The sequence below is a fragment of the Elaeis guineensis genome, chromosome 8 (assembly GCF_000442705.2).
Source record: "Elaeis guineensis isolate ETL-2024a chromosome 8, EG11, whole genome shotgun sequence".
Lineage (NCBI taxonomy): Eukaryota > Viridiplantae > Streptophyta > Magnoliopsida > Arecales > Arecaceae > Elaeis > Elaeis guineensis.
The window spans coordinates 61213655-61231452 of NC_026000.2; the positions used below are offsets into that span (position 1 = coordinate 61213655).

At 38.7% G+C, this 17798-nt stretch overlaps 1 non-coding gene across 1 annotated transcript; it reads left to right on the forward strand.

Moving 5' to 3' along the window:
• The first annotated feature begins 15481 nt into the window (after positions 1-15481).
• On the forward strand, positions 15482-15587 carry LOC140851375 (small nucleolar RNA R71). The gene has a single exon (XR_012134128.1). It is a non-coding gene; the product is annotated as a small nucleolar RNA R71 (small nucleolar RNA).
• The last annotated feature ends 2211 nt before the right edge of the window (positions 15588-17798 follow it).

Consider the following 17798-nt stretch of genomic DNA (forward strand, 5'->3'; position numbering starts at 1 on the left):
CCTTCTACTTTTCATTTTTGGAAGAGTCCAAATTAAGAAGAAGGAGGCACCTGATCAACCATCAAAGAAGGATCAGCGCAGTACTAGCATACTGTGCTGATTTCCTGAAGTAGGACTTCTGATCGAGATTCGTGGGCTCGTGTGGATGACTCCTAGAGGCCGGATATGTGTGCGGCTTGCAATATCATCCTCAAGCCTGGATCAATGAGGTTAGAACATCTAACTTGCAAGGTAATAGATCTGATCTATTGTTTAATACATACATTAGATGTAGTATAGAAATATGTTGATATGATCAACATGTAGTTCATGCTATATTTATATATTTTAATTTTTGATTTAATGATATGTAATAATCATGTAATAGGATCTTAGACCTAGAGATTCTCTGGTTTTAAAAAATAAATTTTGATTTATTTTAGTCTTCCGCTATATGATCTTGAAAAAATTTCAAGATCTAACCCTGAAACCCTAGATCTGGTTCCTACAATTGGTATCAGAGCCTAGGTTCTTTATTACATGATTATTTATACATACTTAGATTATTTCTTAGATTAGATCTAATTTATAATCTGATTATTAAATCTAAAATTAAAATTTTAGATCAATCACGAACTGCAAGGTTGTCCTGCTGTAAGGTTTACCCCTTACAGTGCAAAGATTGTCCTAGTTTTTGTAGATCTATCTTTAATCATAAATTTGTTAGATATGATCTGGATTAAATTTATAATTTATTAGATTTAAAATATGTTTAAATCTGAAATAAAATCTTTTTGTTAATAATTTTTGTGCAAAGAAATTGTTTAAAGTTGAAACTGTTTCAATTACATGAACCTGTTTAGATTAGATCTAAAGTAGTTTCATGTTTATTTCACTTGTATCTTGATTATGAATCAAACATGCAATATGATTGGTAGAATCATATTATAAAATTATTTTACAAATATGAAAATTATTTTTTGAAAAGCCGAACCCAACCCTCAGCCCAAAACTTAATTAAGAATTAAGAAGTTGTTTGATTAGGTTCTAGGATTGTGAATTGAAGAACCTAAGACACAAACCATAACACATTGGGTTAATGGGTTAATGGAATTAGGTCCATTAATTGGGTTAGACCTATGGTTAGATTGAAGATGGACTTAATTAGAGAATTGACTAAATCTAATCAATTGTTGTCTTAGATTAGGTCAAGGATTCTCTAGATCAATTACAATAGTTGTAGTTGGTCAAGTCCATATCTTTAACGAGAACCAAATGGACTTGATTCTTGGCTAAGCGGTCTAGCACGAACTGTTAGGTTGATCTAATCGAAACTAATTAAATCAGTTAGTGTCTAAGGTAAACCAGACCGGTGGTTTTTAATTGAGAGCCCGCTTACCTGGCTATTTCTGATGGTGTCTAAGGCAAGCTTTGGCAGACCCTCCCACTGATAGAACTTACCTGGCCTCTTGGTGAAATTATATTTTGATTGGATCACTTGACTATTCGAGCTGACCCATGTCAGCTAGGTAAATCAATGTGACTGATTTAGGTGCTCCTAGACCAGCCCTTTTAATGGTCTCCCTTAAGCTGACTTGGTGAAGCTAGTGGGAAGATCATGATAAGCTGGTTCATCTGACCTCATCCTCTATATTATTTAAATCTTCTAAAATTATTAGGTCCTTAAAATGATAAAGTTATGGAGATAACTGAACCATAGCCTCCTATTAAGGTGTTTGATAATGAGTCCATTAACTCAATAATCATTGCAGACCCAAAGGCCTGGTGCTTATTGACTAATGGAATTATCACTCATCATATGACGACTTGGAAGTGTCTCTCTAATGGTGGTTAGGTGAGCCAACCAAAGTTGGGCTTAATCATTCGTTGGTTAGATACACCAAGTATGATCATGTTAATGGTTAGACCTAACCGGATCCTTACAGTGGAGGCCAAAGCCTACTGATTAGGTTTCTGGGGCAAAATTAAAATTACTAGAAATTGTTTAGAGAAATAATTGGTTATGAACCTACCCTTAGATGTACATGGGTTGGCCAACCAAAGTTGGGCTTGTGTGCAGTCTAAGTAGATTCTAGTACCCACTAAGGAATTAAGGTAATTCCTCGAATTGGAGGTGGAGGCTACCAATTCGAATAAAATAGTGGGAGAAACCTTTTGATTAAAGTCCAAATCTTTAGGTTTAATGAATCAATTACTAATTAGGTTATGGTTCTCCTTTGTGCAAATATGGCCACTTCCCTATCGCTCCGATCATTGTTGGACAATGATAAGTTGGTGGGACCCAACTTCGGTAGCTGGTATCGAAAGTTGAAGATAGTCGTAGAGCATGAACGGATCCTATATGTGATAATGGATCCTGCACCTGAGGAGCCAGCTATCAATGCACGTAGAACAGTCAGAGACACTTACCAGAAGTGGCTCAGTGACCATACCATGGTGCGCTGTATCATGCTGGCTGCCATGAGCGACGAGTTTAGTTGCAGATTCGAGATGGCTCAGCCAAAGAACATGCCTCAAGTGTTGGAGGATGCCTTTGGCACACCCGATGATGTGGAGAGGCACAAGACTAGTTGTGCCATCTTCAACGCCAAAATGCAGGATGGTGCCTCTGTCACTGATCATGTATTGTACATGATCGAGCTGATGGAACGATTGAGCAAGCTCGGCTTTTCCTTGCATGAGCAGCTTGGGAAAGATGCAATACTGAACTCGCTGCCCAAGTCTTATCTCCCATTCCTCACTCATTATAGAATGACAAAGCCTGAAGTAAACTACCACGGATTACTGGGGTTGCTTCAGAACTTTGAGAAAGATCACCAACTCCATAAGGAGTCGGTGAACTTAGTGGGAGGTTCGTCTTCTAGTTCTCATCCTTTTGAGAAAGGGAAGAAGAACAAGAAGAAGAAAGTGAAGAAGGTGCATGTTCAGGCTGGGACATCAGTGCAGGGCCAGACCAGAAAGATCAAGCCCGATAAGAGTCTATTCTACTGGCAAGCATCCTAGATTAGATAGTGTGTCAAATATCTACTTATGGCACTGTAGGCTAGGTCATATAAACAAGAACAGAATAAACAGGTTGACTCAAGAGAGAATCCTCGAAGTCAGTGATTGTGAATCACTTCTGACCTGTGAGTTCTGTCTTCTTGGTAAAATGACCAAGTCACCTTTTACTGAAAAATGTGAGAGAACTACTGAGCTCTTGGGCCTAATACATACTGATGTATACGGGCCCATGAGCACCAGTACTAGAGGTGGATATTTCTACTTCATAACTTTCACGGATGACCTATCCCGATATGGATATGTCTATCTGATGAAACATAAGTCGGATTCATTTGAAATGTTCAAACGATTTCGAAGTGAAGTAGAAAAACAAACTGGGAAGAGTATTAAAACTCTTCGATCTGATCGAGGAGGGGAATACCTTTCTAGTGAGTTTCTCACATATCTAGGAGAGAATGAGATTCTCTCCCAATGGACTCCTCCAGGAATACCACAGCATAATGGTGTGTCTGAAAGGAGGAATCGGACTCTGTTAGATATGGTCCGATCTATGATGGGTTTTGCTAGCTTGCCGATATCCTTCTGGGGATATGCACTCGAATCGACCTGTTATCTGTTAAATAGGGTTCCAAGTAAGTCTGTAATTAAGACTCCATATGAGATATGTACAGGATGTAAGCCAGCACTTTCACACCTTAGGGTCTGGGGGTGTCTGGCCTATGTCAAACGATTAGTCACAGACAAACTTGGACCTAGGTCTGACAAATGCTCATTCATAGGGTACCCCAAAGAGACAAAAGGATATTTTTTCTACCATGCTGATGAACAAAAGGTGTTCGTCAGCCTTAAGACAATCTTTTTAGAAAAGGAGTTCTTTGGTGAAGGAATCGTTGCCTCTAAGGTTGAACTTGATGAAGTTCAACAGGTAGAAGGACCGACATCAATAGCTGAACCTGAGTCGGATATGATTAGATCAGATCCGGAGCCCAATGTACCTGCACTATAAAGGCGATCCGATAGAGTACCGCATCAGTCGGACAGATACTATGATTTCCTGGTTCGGGACGGTGATTCCATCGAACTTGATGAGAATAATGAGGATCGATCACCTATATGGATGCAATGCAGAGACCTGATTCTGAGAAATGGCTTGAAGCCATGAAATCCGAAATGGAGTCCATGAAGGTCAATGATGTATGGACATTGGTTGACCCACCTGAAGGGGTTAAACCCATTGGGTGTAAATGAATCTTCAAAAGGAAGAGGGGCGCAGACGAAAAGGTGGAGACCTATAAAGCCTGTCTGGTCGCCAAGGGGTATTGTCAACATTATGGTATTGACTATGACAGATATTTTCTCCTGTGGCAATGCTCAAATCCATTCGGATAATGCTTGCAATAGCTGCCCATCTGGATTATGAGATCTGGTAGATGGATGTAAAGACAACTTTTCTGAATGGAGAGCTGACCGAAGAGGTGTATATGATACAACCTGAGGGGTTTACATCCACAGATGAGTCCAAGGTGTGTAAGCTTCAGAGATCCATTTATGAATTGAAGCAAGCTTCTCGGAGTTGAAACATGCGTTTTGATAAGGTGATCAAAATGTATGGCTTCATTAAGAATGGAGAAGAGCCCTGCATCTATAAATGGGCAAATGGTCCAGTTGTGGTATTCCTTGTCTTGTACGTGGATGATATTCTCTTAATCAGGAATGACATCCCCGCACTACAGGAAATAAAAATTTGGTTGTCATCACAGTTCTCCATGAAGGACTTGGGTGAAGCATCCTACATATAGGGATGAAGATCTATAGAGATTGATCTAAAAGGATGCTTGGATTATCCCAGTCCATGTACATAGACACTGTGCTGAAGAGGTTCAGCATAGAGAATTTCAAGAAGGGCTATCTACCGATAGGCCATGGAATTTCTCTCTCTAAGAAGGATTGTTCGATAACTCCTGAAGAGAGAGAGCGTATGAGTAGAGTCCCATATGCTTCAGTCGTGGGATCTATCATGTATGCCATGAGATGTACAAGACCAGATGTGGCATACTCACTAGGAGTAGTGAGTAGATACCAATCTGATCCTGGAGAAAATCATTGGAAAGTTGTTAAAGCCATCCTTAAGTATTTGAAAAATACTAAGGACCAATGGTTGGTTTATGGCGAGTCAAATCTGAAACTTGTGGGGTTCACAGACTCTAGCTTTCAATCTGACCATGATGACAGCAGGAGCGTGTCGGGTTATATCTTTACTCTGAATGGTGGAGTCATCTGCTGGAAGAGTTCCAAGCACATATTATGACGGACTCTATTTGTGAAGCGGAGTACATCGCAGCATCGGATGTCGCGAAGGAAGCTGTGTGGCTGAGAAAATTCATCAACGAGCTTGGAGTAGCACCCTCCCTCGATGGTCCGATCCTGCTCTACTGCGACAGCACTGGTGCCATAGCTCAGGTGAAGGAACCCAAAGTACATCAGCGGACGAAGCACATCTTGCACCGCTTCCACCTGATCTGGGAGATTGTGGATCGAGGTGACATCGACCTTCAGAAGATCGACGGAAAGGAGAACTTGGCCGACCCCTTCACTAAAGCCCTAGCGATAAAGGAGTTCGACAACCACAAGTCGAAGATGGGTATTAGATACTGTGCCGAGTGGCTTTAGGACAAGTGGGAGTTGTTGGAAAATATGTCCCAAAATGCCAATCATCAAGCTATTGACGGTTGAGCAACCAAGTATTGTAATTGATTTGTTAATAAATAAAATATATTTAGCATTTTCATCATAAGCTTTCATCTTCTAATGAACTCCGTTGTTATGATGAAGTCCTTAGGACTATTTAGATTCGATAAAGAGAGGATTTATCGATTAGTCCTTAAAACAGTTCACGATCAAATGATAGGCTGTTAATAAGGACGACAGCTTCTATCGAGCATAGGTCGCTATAGGCCATATGGGTTGGTTGTCCTCTTAATCAAAGAGTGTGGAGACACTGGTATGGCATACAAGTGAGATGTACTGGTACATCATCATTGAACGTGACCAACTCCAGAGTATTCTACTGTCGAGAATATCTCTGATGGGATATAGGTATAAGTGTCCCTTAGACTTGAGATCGCCTCAGTGACTTGCAAACAACTCACTGTGCTTTGGTACTGGACTAACTGAATTTCTAATTCAGGGATGGAAGGCTTCTGGGCACAGTCAAGTACTTGCGAAGTCAGAGTGTGATCGAGATGGGATTGACCACTCCAAGAGTTGGAGAAGAATGAGTCGCTGTATTTCAATTTAGCAAAACCTTGGCCAGGATAATCCATCAGATGGATTTGATATTTTGAAATACAATGTGGACAACCTGATCAGAGTTGACAGTTGAACTCTGGAGTGTCCTATTATCATTTTTGTCAAGGGGATGAATTATATGAAAACTATATCCGCATGGGTTCTAAGGATGTTGTTCTACACATTCGACCTATCCGATCGTCGGATACCATTGCTAGATGGTCACTTTGATTGGTACAAAAATTTATTCCTATGCTACTGATTTAGGTTTGAACCTATGAGGTCACACATGTTAGAGTTTATGATCTGATCGGATGGTTGATCAACGATTAAGAATCGTTCTAGGGTTAAATGATCAATACGATTGACATTTAACCTAGTGCAAGTGTTGCAGGAGGATCGATTAGCAATTTAATTACTAATTGGCTTAATTTGATTAAGAAAATGGGCTGAGATTAAGTCTAATTAAATATAATTTAATTAAATTTGATTTGGACTTGATTGGATCAAGTCTAATTGGTTTATTAGATAAGCCAAGTGCAAAGAAAAACTAGTCCTAGTTCAACTAGGACTTGGGTCAATCTAATTTCTAATTTGATTAAAAAATTAAATCTAATTTAATTTGATTAAATTAAGTTTTTAATTGGGTTAAGATCTATTTTAATTAGGTTGATCTAATTTTGGTTTGATTTGGTTTGAGAAACCAAATTAAAACAAGTCATAAGATAGAATCCTAGTAAGACTAGGATTCCACCTTGCGCCACATAAGCCTTCCCCACGCCCTCTCTCTCATTCAACACCAATCTCCTCTTATTTTGTGTGACAAAAGCCCTCTCCCAGGTCTCTCCCATGTTCACAAAAGGTCTCCTCTCTTCTTTCTTACATGGAAGGTGGTTTGGATCAAATCAAAAAGGAATAAGTTTGGATTTCGAATTCTATGAGATAGAGTTTTAGAAATCCAATACTCTTTCAATTTTGCACCGAATTTATCCAATTTTTTATTAGAATTTTTATGGCTTTTAGGGTACACATTGTGTACCCTTTTTTGATGATCCATGCATGAAAATAAGGAGGAGGTGCTCAAGAGTTGGGCGCCCCTTAACATGCCATGTTTGGATAAGCCTTGACTAGGTATTTGACCTAGACAAGGACTCTATCATATCTCTCTGTATAAAATGAGTTTATTTATGAAATTTTTGAAGAAGATAGATATTTGAGAGCCCTTTGGGCCAGCCAAAAATTAGATAGAAATACCCTTGGGTCATGGAGATATAAAAGACACAAGTTAGGGTGTCTAGAGAGAAAAATGGGAAGAAGAAGAGGGTCTTCTTCTAGGGTTGTTTGTTTTCATATCTTTCCTCCCTCCATCTTGAGTTTTCTGAGAGCGTCTCAAATTTGAAACTCCTCCTTCTACTTTCCATCTTTGGAAGAGTCCAAATCAAGAAGAAGGAGGTACCTGATCAACCATCAAAGAAGGATCAGTGCAGTACTAGCATACTGTGCTGATTTCCTGAAGCAAGACTTCTGATCGAGATTCGTGGGCTCGTGTGGACGACTCCTAGAGGCCGGACATGTGTGCGGCTTGCAACATCATCCTCAAGCCCGGATCAATGAGGTTAGAATGTCTAACTTGCAAGGTAATAGATCTGATCTATTGTTTAATACATACATTAGATGTAGTATAGAAACATGTTGATATGATCAACATGTAGTTCATGCTATATTTATATATTTTAATTTTTAATTTAATACTATGTAATAATCATGTAATAGGATCTTAGATCTAGAAATTCTTTGATTTTAAAAAATAAATTTTGATTTATTTTAGTCTTCCGCTGTATGATCTTGAAAAAGTTTTATGATCTAACCCTGAAACCCTAGATCTGGTTCCTACAAAACTATCGATGCACCTCAGGTCAAAAAACTAGATACACAACTGCAGTATCGAGCTAGTCATCGATGAGAAGATAGACTTCCTTATGACTGCTCGATATGGTCACGCTCAGTACTCTCGTTCTCAACAAATACCTGTACTCTCGCTCCGGTGTCTCTACTGATGCGTAGTCGTTGATAGCACCAAAAATAACTCTACTCACTACGTAGGTAGGATGAGTCGAGATCGTATCCTCAGGGATCTTGGGCTAAGTTGAGATTACAAAATAAAAGAAAGAAGTATTATTTTGATTTAGAAAATAAATTATTTTAAAATTGATGTAATTAGAAAATAAAGAGCTCGGGAGTTTTGAATTAATTTTGTACTAGCAGAGTTGTATCCCTTTTTTAATTAAATAGATGTGATTAATCTTAAAAAAAATATCTATCTTTCCTCAGCACACCCCATATCCGTAGATCACGGTATGTCTCCAGAAAGTATTAGGTAAACAACTCTTCTTTCCTCGGCATGCCCCGTACCCGTAGATCACGGTGCGTCTCTGGAAAGTAAAAGTTGTTCCTAATATTAATCTAACAAGAAAGCATAAATAAAAGTATATGAAAGAGAGCAAATGAAGAACTCATGATGATTTAAATAAAAAGCATAATCTTTATTGCATATAAAGAAATATAAGAAATTTTAGAATAATAAACCATCTCTGTGTCGTTACAAAATTTCTTCTCCACTCCCGAGATTGCTAGCCTAGCTGCTCATGAAGTAGTCCCTTTCTATTCCTCTATGCAAGGCTCTAGAAGAATTTCTGGGCTCCCCCTCCAATGAGAGTACAAAAATCTTTTTATAGGGGTTAGGAGGGAGGAGTTTTACATGGTTTTCCGATGTGGGACTAAAGAAAATACTAAGGACTAAAAGATGGATGGATGAGATGGAAAGATCACAAGCAGATAAAGAAAATACAAATTTTTCCTCTTGAAGTATTTCTAAATATTATATTTTTTTCCTTCCATCTGCTCGCTGCTGTGTCCGCTAGGAAAATCTCCCCGTGAACCCGATGCCGCGCGAACCCGCCGTCCGCTGCTGCGCGCCCGCTCGCCTCGTGCTCGCGTGTTCGCTGCCACGCACTCGCACGCCGCGCGCCCGCTGCCCCGCGCTCGCACGCCGCGCGCCCACTCCCGCATGCTCGCATGCCGCGCACGCGTTAACGCTCCTTTTTGAATCCAAAAAGAAACTTTTGTTTCTTTACAATTACGTCCATATCCTTTTGGGTTCCTTGCATAGTATCTTCATTTTTTATAATATCGTATGCATCTTTCTTTTATTTTAATTTTATTTTAAGTCTAATTTTCTTCAAACTTGAGTCTTTTTTGATCTGCGAATCGGACTCTTTGTATCGACGATCATCTTTTTTGTAAAACATAAAAAGAAGCATCAAATTCTTAATAAATAAAATAAATTAAATATAATTTTTTGCTTTAAATGACTTAAATTAAGTGTTTATCACCCCCCCCCAACTTGAATTTTGCTCGTTCTCGAGTAAAATAGATATATCAGCATTATGTACCGACTCGATCTTGAATCAAAAGTTAGATTAGGCATCCCAAAAGGTAGATGATACCTGGTCAGACCATTAAAGAGATACTTCATTGGATTATCAATTTGACCCAATTAGTAGCTGAGAATTAACTAAAAAAATTTCAAGAGCTTTTCTTTCACCAACTCTCCACTTTACTCTTTAAATCCTCTAACTTAATGTGAGATAGGTTTATTATCTTCTTGCAATTTAGTCTCCTTATTATCCATTATTTTTTTAACATTGCCCACCTTTTTACGCGAACCACAATGCTTACTTAGGTGAAAGGGCCCGGTTACTCAGTAGGAAACCAATATATATATTTTTTTTAAAGTAAATTTTAAGAAAATTTTTTTTGCATACCTCGACCTTTCCACCCAATCTCTCATGAAGCAGATTCTTTATTGAGATCAGTAAGAAGAGGATTGTAGAATCACTCCTAAAATTTGGTCTAGTCTAAACCCTACCATTCATTGGGTTTTCTTAATAATTTATTTCTCAGTATCTCTAAAATTATCTTGATCGTTAATTATTCATTTATTAGGATGCCTAATTGACTCTTAATCAAAATAAAATTTGGATACACAAAACTAATTATTTCTGGCCATACTCGAGGATTTGATTAATTTTCTTCCCCCCCCAACTTAATCTATATTGTCCTCAATGGAGTAGGAAAGCAAAAAAAATAAAAGGAGAGAGTGCACCTGGGATAATTTTTGCTTCAAAAGTTGAAGATAGCTTCATTGATTAATAGGCTCTTGTTCTAAATTCCTATAGCTGCAGTAAAGTAAAAAAAAAAAATAAAATCATTGGGTTGCCTCCCAACAAGCGCTAAGTTTTACGTCTTCAGCCAGACATCAAGTTTATTATTTATTATAAAGTGGATCACATAGGTAGATGGTGTCGATTCATTCTTTATATGCAATTTCATCTACATATGGCTTCAAATGTTGGTCGTTTACCTTAAATGTATGGCCATTCCGGGGGTCATGAATTTCAATTGCTCCATGTGGGAATATTTGTGTGACAATGAAAGGTCCATCCCATGGGGATCGAAGTTTACCAGAAAAAAGGCATAACCTGGAATTGAAAAGCCATACCTTTTGATTTAGCTCAAACAATTTTCTAGAGATATATTTGTCATGAAATATTTTGGTTCGAGCCTTGTAAATTCGTGAACTCTCGTATGCATCGTTGTGAAGTTCTTCCAGTTCATTGATTTGCAACCTTCGATTAGAACCTGCATTTTTCATGTTAAAATTAAACATTCGTATGGCCCAGAGTGCACGATGTTCTAATTCAACCGGTAGATGGCAAGCTTTGCCATAAACTAGTCGGTAGGGTAACATACCAATAGGGGTTTTAAAAGCTGTACAGTAAGCCCATAATACATCATCTAAGCGAAGAGACCAATCCTTTCTATCAGGCCTAACCATCTTTTTTAGGATATGTTTAATCTCTCTATTTGACACCTCTACCTGACCATTAGTTTGGGGGTGATACGGTGTGGCCACTTTGTGTGTAATATTATATTTTTTCATAAGTGCTTCAAAATATTTATTCATAAAATGAGTCCCCCCATCACTAATGATCACCCTTGGGAAGCCAAATCGACTAATGATGTTTCGTTGGATAAAACTAGTTATAATTTTATTATCATTAGTCCATGTAGCTATTACCTCCACCCATTTTGACACGTAATCAACTGCCACCAGAATATATTCGAATCCAAATGAGGCTGGAAAAGATCCCATGAAATCAATCCCCCAAACATCGAAGATTTCTACTACTAAAATGGGGGTCAGCGGCATCATATCCTTCTTGGATAAATTTCTTATTCGCTGACATTGCAGACAACTTCGGCCAAATTCATGTGCATCCTTGAAAAGCGTTGGCCAATAAAACCCACTCTGCAGCACTTTTGCTGCAGTTTTTCTTCCACTAAAATGTCCCCCACATGCCGAAGAATGGTAAAAAGTGAGAATACTTTGGAATTCACTCTCGGGGACACAACGATGAATAACTTGGTCAGGACAGTATTTGAATAGTTCAGGTTCTTCCCAGAAATAATGTTTAATTTGCGAGAAAAATTGATCCTTTTCTTGTTTTGTCCAGTGAGAAGGTACTTGTCCTATTGACAAGTAATTGACAATATGGGCAAACCATGGAGGACGGCTAGAGGAGATTGCAAAATGTTGTTCGTCAGAAAATTTCTCTTTGACCTCATCTATGCCTATCGTGTGTTCAACTAAGATCCTGGAGATGTGATCAGCTACCACATTCTCGGAACCCTTCTTATCTTAGATTTTCAGATCAAATTCTTGTAAAAGAAGGATCTATCTGATCAAATACGGTTTAGTATCTTTCTTTGAGAGAAGATGTTTCAGAGCCGTATGATCAGAGTAAACTAGAACCTTAGACCCTAACAGATATGAGTGAAATTTTTCAAGGACGAACACTACTACTAGTAGCTCTTTTTCTGTTGTGGTGTAGTTTAATTGGGCATCGAAAAGAGTCTTGCTAGCATAATAGATCACATGTGGCTCCTTATTGATTTTTTTGGCCTACGACGGCACCTATTGCAAAGTCAGAGGCATCACACATAATCTCAAATGGAATGGACCAATCAGGGGTTTTATTTTGGGTGCTATTGTCAGGGCTATTTGTAATGTGTTGAATGCTTTCAAACAGTCTTCGTCAAAGACAAATGGTGTGTCCTTGGCCAACAGATTGCACAAGGGTCTTGAAATCTTGCTAAAATCTTTGATGAAGCGTTTATAAAATCCGACATGACCTAAGAAGGATCGTATTTGTCGGACCAAAGTAGGGGGTGGTAGTTTTGAAATGACCTCAACTTTAGCTTTATCTACCTCAATCCCTCTTTCAGAAATAATATATCCTAATATAATTCCTTTCCGCACCATGAAATGACTCTTTTCCCAACTTAGGACAAGATTTGTCTCCATACATCGTTTAAAAACTTTGGAAAGATTATGGAGACAATCCTCAAAGGTGGTTCCAAACACAGAAAAATCATCCATAAAAATTTTAAGATATTTGTCCACCATATCCAAAAAAATGGCCAGTATGCATCGTTGAAATGTAGCGAGTGCATTGCAGAGCCCGAATGGCATACGCCAAAAAGTGAAGGTGCCATAGAGGCAGGTGAAGGTAGTCTTTTCTTGGTCATTCGAAAATATAGGTACTTGATTGTACCCTGAATAACCATCAAGAAAATAAAAAAAACTTTGTCCTACTAACCATTCTAAGATTTGGTCGATGAAGGGCAATAGAAAATGGTCCTTCCTAGTAATGGCATTTAATTTTCTATAATCTATGCATACTCGCCATCCAGATGATATGCGAGTGAGAAGCAGTTCACCTTCTTCATTCTTAACCACAGTAATACCTGATTTCTTAGGTACTACTTGAGTGAGACTGACCTATTTACTATCAGATATGGGGTAGATGATTTCAGCATCTAACCACTTTACCACCTCTTTCTTTACTACTTCACGCATGTTTGGATTTAATCTCCTCTACATATCTCGATGGGATTTGGCATTTGCCTCAAAATAAATATGGTGCATGCAAATGGAGGGATCAATTCCTTTTAAATCGGCAATGGACCTACTGATAGCCTCTTTGTGTTCCTTCAGAATACCAACCAATTGTGCTTCCTGATTAGGGGTCAAGTCTGATGCAATGATTGCCGGAAGGGTGTCATTGGATTCTAGAAATACATACTTGAGCGTAGCAGGAAGGGGTTTCAGTTCTAACGTAGGTGGTGATTCTAAAGATGGGACTATTGGTGTACTGGCTAATGTGGGCAATGGCTCATACTTGATTGTCCATGGAGGAGTGGTTTTATCATGTGATGTATCCAACAAGGTGTTAACTTCTTTCATATATCCCTCAAAGTCATACACTCCAAAGTGAGCCAAGCAAGTATCTAAGGGGTCTGGTGCTAGAATTGTGGGTGTTGCATCTTCTATATAATGTCTTCTAGTGTATCTACTTTGAAGCAACTATTCATTGATGGTCCTTGGGAAGAACCAAACACATTCAGTCTTAGTTTCTTATTTCCAAACGATACATCCATGACTCCTGTCCTACAATTAATGCATGCATTTGCCATAGCTAGGAAGGGTCGTCCTAAGATAATGAGAATTTGTCTGGGGTTGCCACTTAGTTCCATATCGAGAATCAAAAAATCAACTGGAAAGTAAAATTCATCTACCTTGACCAAGACATCCTCAAGCATTCCACGTGGTTCCTTAATTGATCTGTCGGCTAATTGCAGTGTGACTGATGTGGGTTTCAGTTCTTCGAATCCAAAAAGTTCATACACCGAACTAGGTAAAAGATTCACACTTGCCCCTAAGTCCAGAAGAGCTTTTTCAATGTGATAATCTCTTATAATACAAAAAATGATGGGGGCTCCTGGGTCCTTAAGCTTTGGAGGAGTGGCATGCTGGAAGACAGAACTAGCCTGTTCAGTGAGGCATACTTTCTTTGGGATTTGTGTCTAGATTTACGTTTTTGGGTGCACAAATCCTTCAAAAATTTGGCATAAGCAGGGACTTGTTTGATTGCATCTAGAAAGAGAAGATTAATTTGGACTTGCTTAAACAATTCCAACATCTCATCGAGTTTTTCTCCCTTTTTATTTGCAGGAATAGGGGCTTTCAGAGCATCCAAAAATGGGGCTTTAGGCAAGTAAGATGATTCCGGTGTAGTTGGTTCATTCTCTATTTTAAGGTCCTCCTTGTTCTTGGATGATTTGGCTTCAGTTAGAGGTTTAGGGTCGGTCTCATTGGTTTTACTAGTGTGTTCAATGACCTTCCCACTTCTCAGAGTCATGATTGATTTGGCATGTTCAGAAAAAGCTTCTGGGGTATTAGAGCTCTCAATCATAAATTGCCCTCTTGGGTTGCTCTTGGGTTGGCTAGGTAATTTTTCTCCTTCCCTTCTACTGAATGCAGTCGCTAGTTGACCTATTTGGATCTCTAGCTTAGCAATGGATTGTGTGTGGGAGTTAAGGGTCTGAGTGTTGACTTCTAATCGTTCGAGTACTTTCAAAACTTTTTCCTCAAAAGCTGAGCTGTGTGACCAGTAGTAGACGGTTGAGGAACATTTTGAAATTGATGATATGGTCCATGCCTATATGTTGGGTCCTGATATTGAGGTCGAGGTGCGGTAGGGCCAACCACTGGTTGTGGTCTCCAGAAAAAATTTGGATGGTTTCTCTAGCCAGGGTTATAAGTGTTCGAATATGGATCGTTTCTTGGTCTGCGAGCTTGTTGGACTTGAGCTTGCTGAACCTGCTCGTGCACAAACTCAGAAAATTGAGGTGCGGCTGGGCATTCACTAACAAAATGGTTCGGACTTGCACACAATGCATGAACTTCTTGGATTGGGTTAGGTGGAATCGGGGATTGTCCAGTATTTAGAAGACGGTCTAATTTTTGGGACAGTTCATCTACCTTACTGTGGATATCCATGACGTTTCCAATCTGATAAATTCCACTTCTTTTTTGTTAAAGCATGGGTTGTTCTCTAGAGGTGGCAGACATATGATGTAGGAAATTCTCACTAAGTGTTTCAAAAGCTGCCAGGCTTTATCCTCACTCTTAAGCATGAATATCCCACCACATGATGCATCAACCATTTGTCAGTGTTTCTCTGATAGAACATCATAAAAATACTGACAAAGTTGCCATTTAGGGACAGTATGGTGTGAACATTTATGAATGAGGTCCCTTAACCTTTTTCATGTCTCATGAAAAAGTTCACCCTCCAATTGAGAAAAACTAGTGATAGCTTTTCTAATTTGATTTATTTTTTCAATTGGAAAGTATTTCTTAAGAAATTCTCTCTGAAGATGATCCCAAGTTGAAATGGTTATAGAGTTTAAGGAGTTTAACCAATGCTTGGCTTTGTCCTTAAGTGAAAAAGGGAACAGTTTCAACTTAAGGGCATCATCGGAGAAGTTTTAGATTTTTACTGTGGAACAAATTTTAAGAAATTCATCCAAGTGTTTGTATGGGTCCTTGTTACTAAGTCCATAGAATGATGGCAATATTTGAATAATGCTAGACTTAATCTCATATTGGGTAGCTTCTACTGGAGGTGCTTGAATGCATGGAGAGTAAGTATACGAGGATGGAATGAAATATTCTCTCAATGAGCGTGGAGGATTAGCCTCACCAGGTGCAGTCATGTTTCTAACTCGGATAGTCCTAAGAGTCTTTTCTAATTCTTCGTCTAATGGTTGCAAGTCAGGTTTTAGTGATCGTCGACCTAACATGCAACTAAAAGGTCTATGTAGGACTATCCTAGTCTGTTAAGGATTTTTTTTTTTTATTAAGAGGAGAAGAGAAGAGAAAAAAGAGTTCTAAAGAAGAGATCCTAAGAAGTCCTAAAACTAATAGAAGAATTAGTTGTGGTTAGATTTTAATTATAATTAAGTTAGCACGTAGTGGACTCTCTATCCTAAAGTTACCCTAGTTCTAGACAGCTCCTAACTGTAGTTAGCCTTCAAGCCCTCCAAGTCGGAGCTTAACCAACCAACTGGCCAGGTAAGTGTAAGGTTGGTAGGAGTCCCCCCATTGCTTTCCTTAAACACCAATTAAATTGGCCAGGTCAGCGAACGGAACCAATTAAAAACCACCTTCCTTCGAGCCCAATCATCCCGCAAACCACTTGCCTAGACACCAGCTAGCTGACCAAGTCTAACCTGGTTCAACTCTCAGGGTCACTTGTCCTAATGAGCTCGAAATCCTTAGGGTCAACGTCTAATTAATTTTAGATTAAGGTCTAGGTTATGCAAATGCAAGGGAGTGATTTGTGGGCCAAGTAAGGGTGATCAAATCCCCACCTTATCTTAGTTAATGGGTTGCACCCTTAAAATTAATTATGGAGATGCAATGCAAAGAAACAAGGTATCCAATCAAGTTAGAAATTTTTATATTTGAGGTTATACTATTTTAGTTAAGTGTTATAAAATGTCAGTGGTTTCTTTTTTTTTTTTCAACCGTGCCAAGGTCCCCGGCAACGGTGCCAAAATTTGATGCGAAGTCATTGATAGCACCAAAAATAACTTTACTCACTACGTTAGTAGGATGAGTCGAGATCGTATCTTCAGGGACCTTGGGCTAAGTTGAGATTACAAAATAAAAGAAAGAAGCATTATTTTGATTTAAAAAATAAATTATTTTAAAATTGATGTAATTAGAAAATAAAGAGCTCGAAGTTTTGAATTAATTTTGTACTAGCAGAATTGTATCTCTTTTTTAATTAAATAGATATGATTAATCTTTAAAAAAATACCTATCTTTCCTCGGCACACCCCGTATCCGTAGATCACGGCATATCTCCGGAAAGTACTAGGTAAACAACTCTTCTTTTCTCGACACGTCCCGTACTCGTAGATCACGGCACGTCTCCAAAAAGTAAAAGTTGTTCCTAATATTAATCTAACAAGAAAGCATAAATAAAAGCATATGAAAGAGAGCAAATAAAGAACTCATGACGATTTAAATAAAAAGCATAATCTTTATTGCATATAAAGAAATATAAGAAAGTTTAGAACAATAAACCATCTCTGTGTCATTACAAAATTTTTTCTCTACTCCCGAGACTGTATCCTAGCTGCTCATGAAGTAGTCCCTTTCTATTTTTCTATGCAAGGCTCTAGAAGAATTTCTGGACTCCCCCTCCAATGAGAGTACAAAAGTCTTTTTATAGGTATTAGGAGGGAGGAGTTTTACATGGTTTTCCGATGTGGGACTAAAGAAAATACTATGGTCTAAAAGATGGATGGATGAGATGAAAAGATCACAAGCAGATAAAGAAAATACAAATTCTTCCTCTTGAAGTATTTTCAAATATTATATTTTTTTCCTTCCATCTGCTCGCCGCTGTGTCCGCCAGGAAAATCTCCCTGCGAACCCGATGCCGCACGAACCCGCCATCCGCTGCCTTGCGCCTGGCCGCGCGTCCACCCGCCTCACGCTCGCATGTTCGCTGTTGCGCGCTTGCACA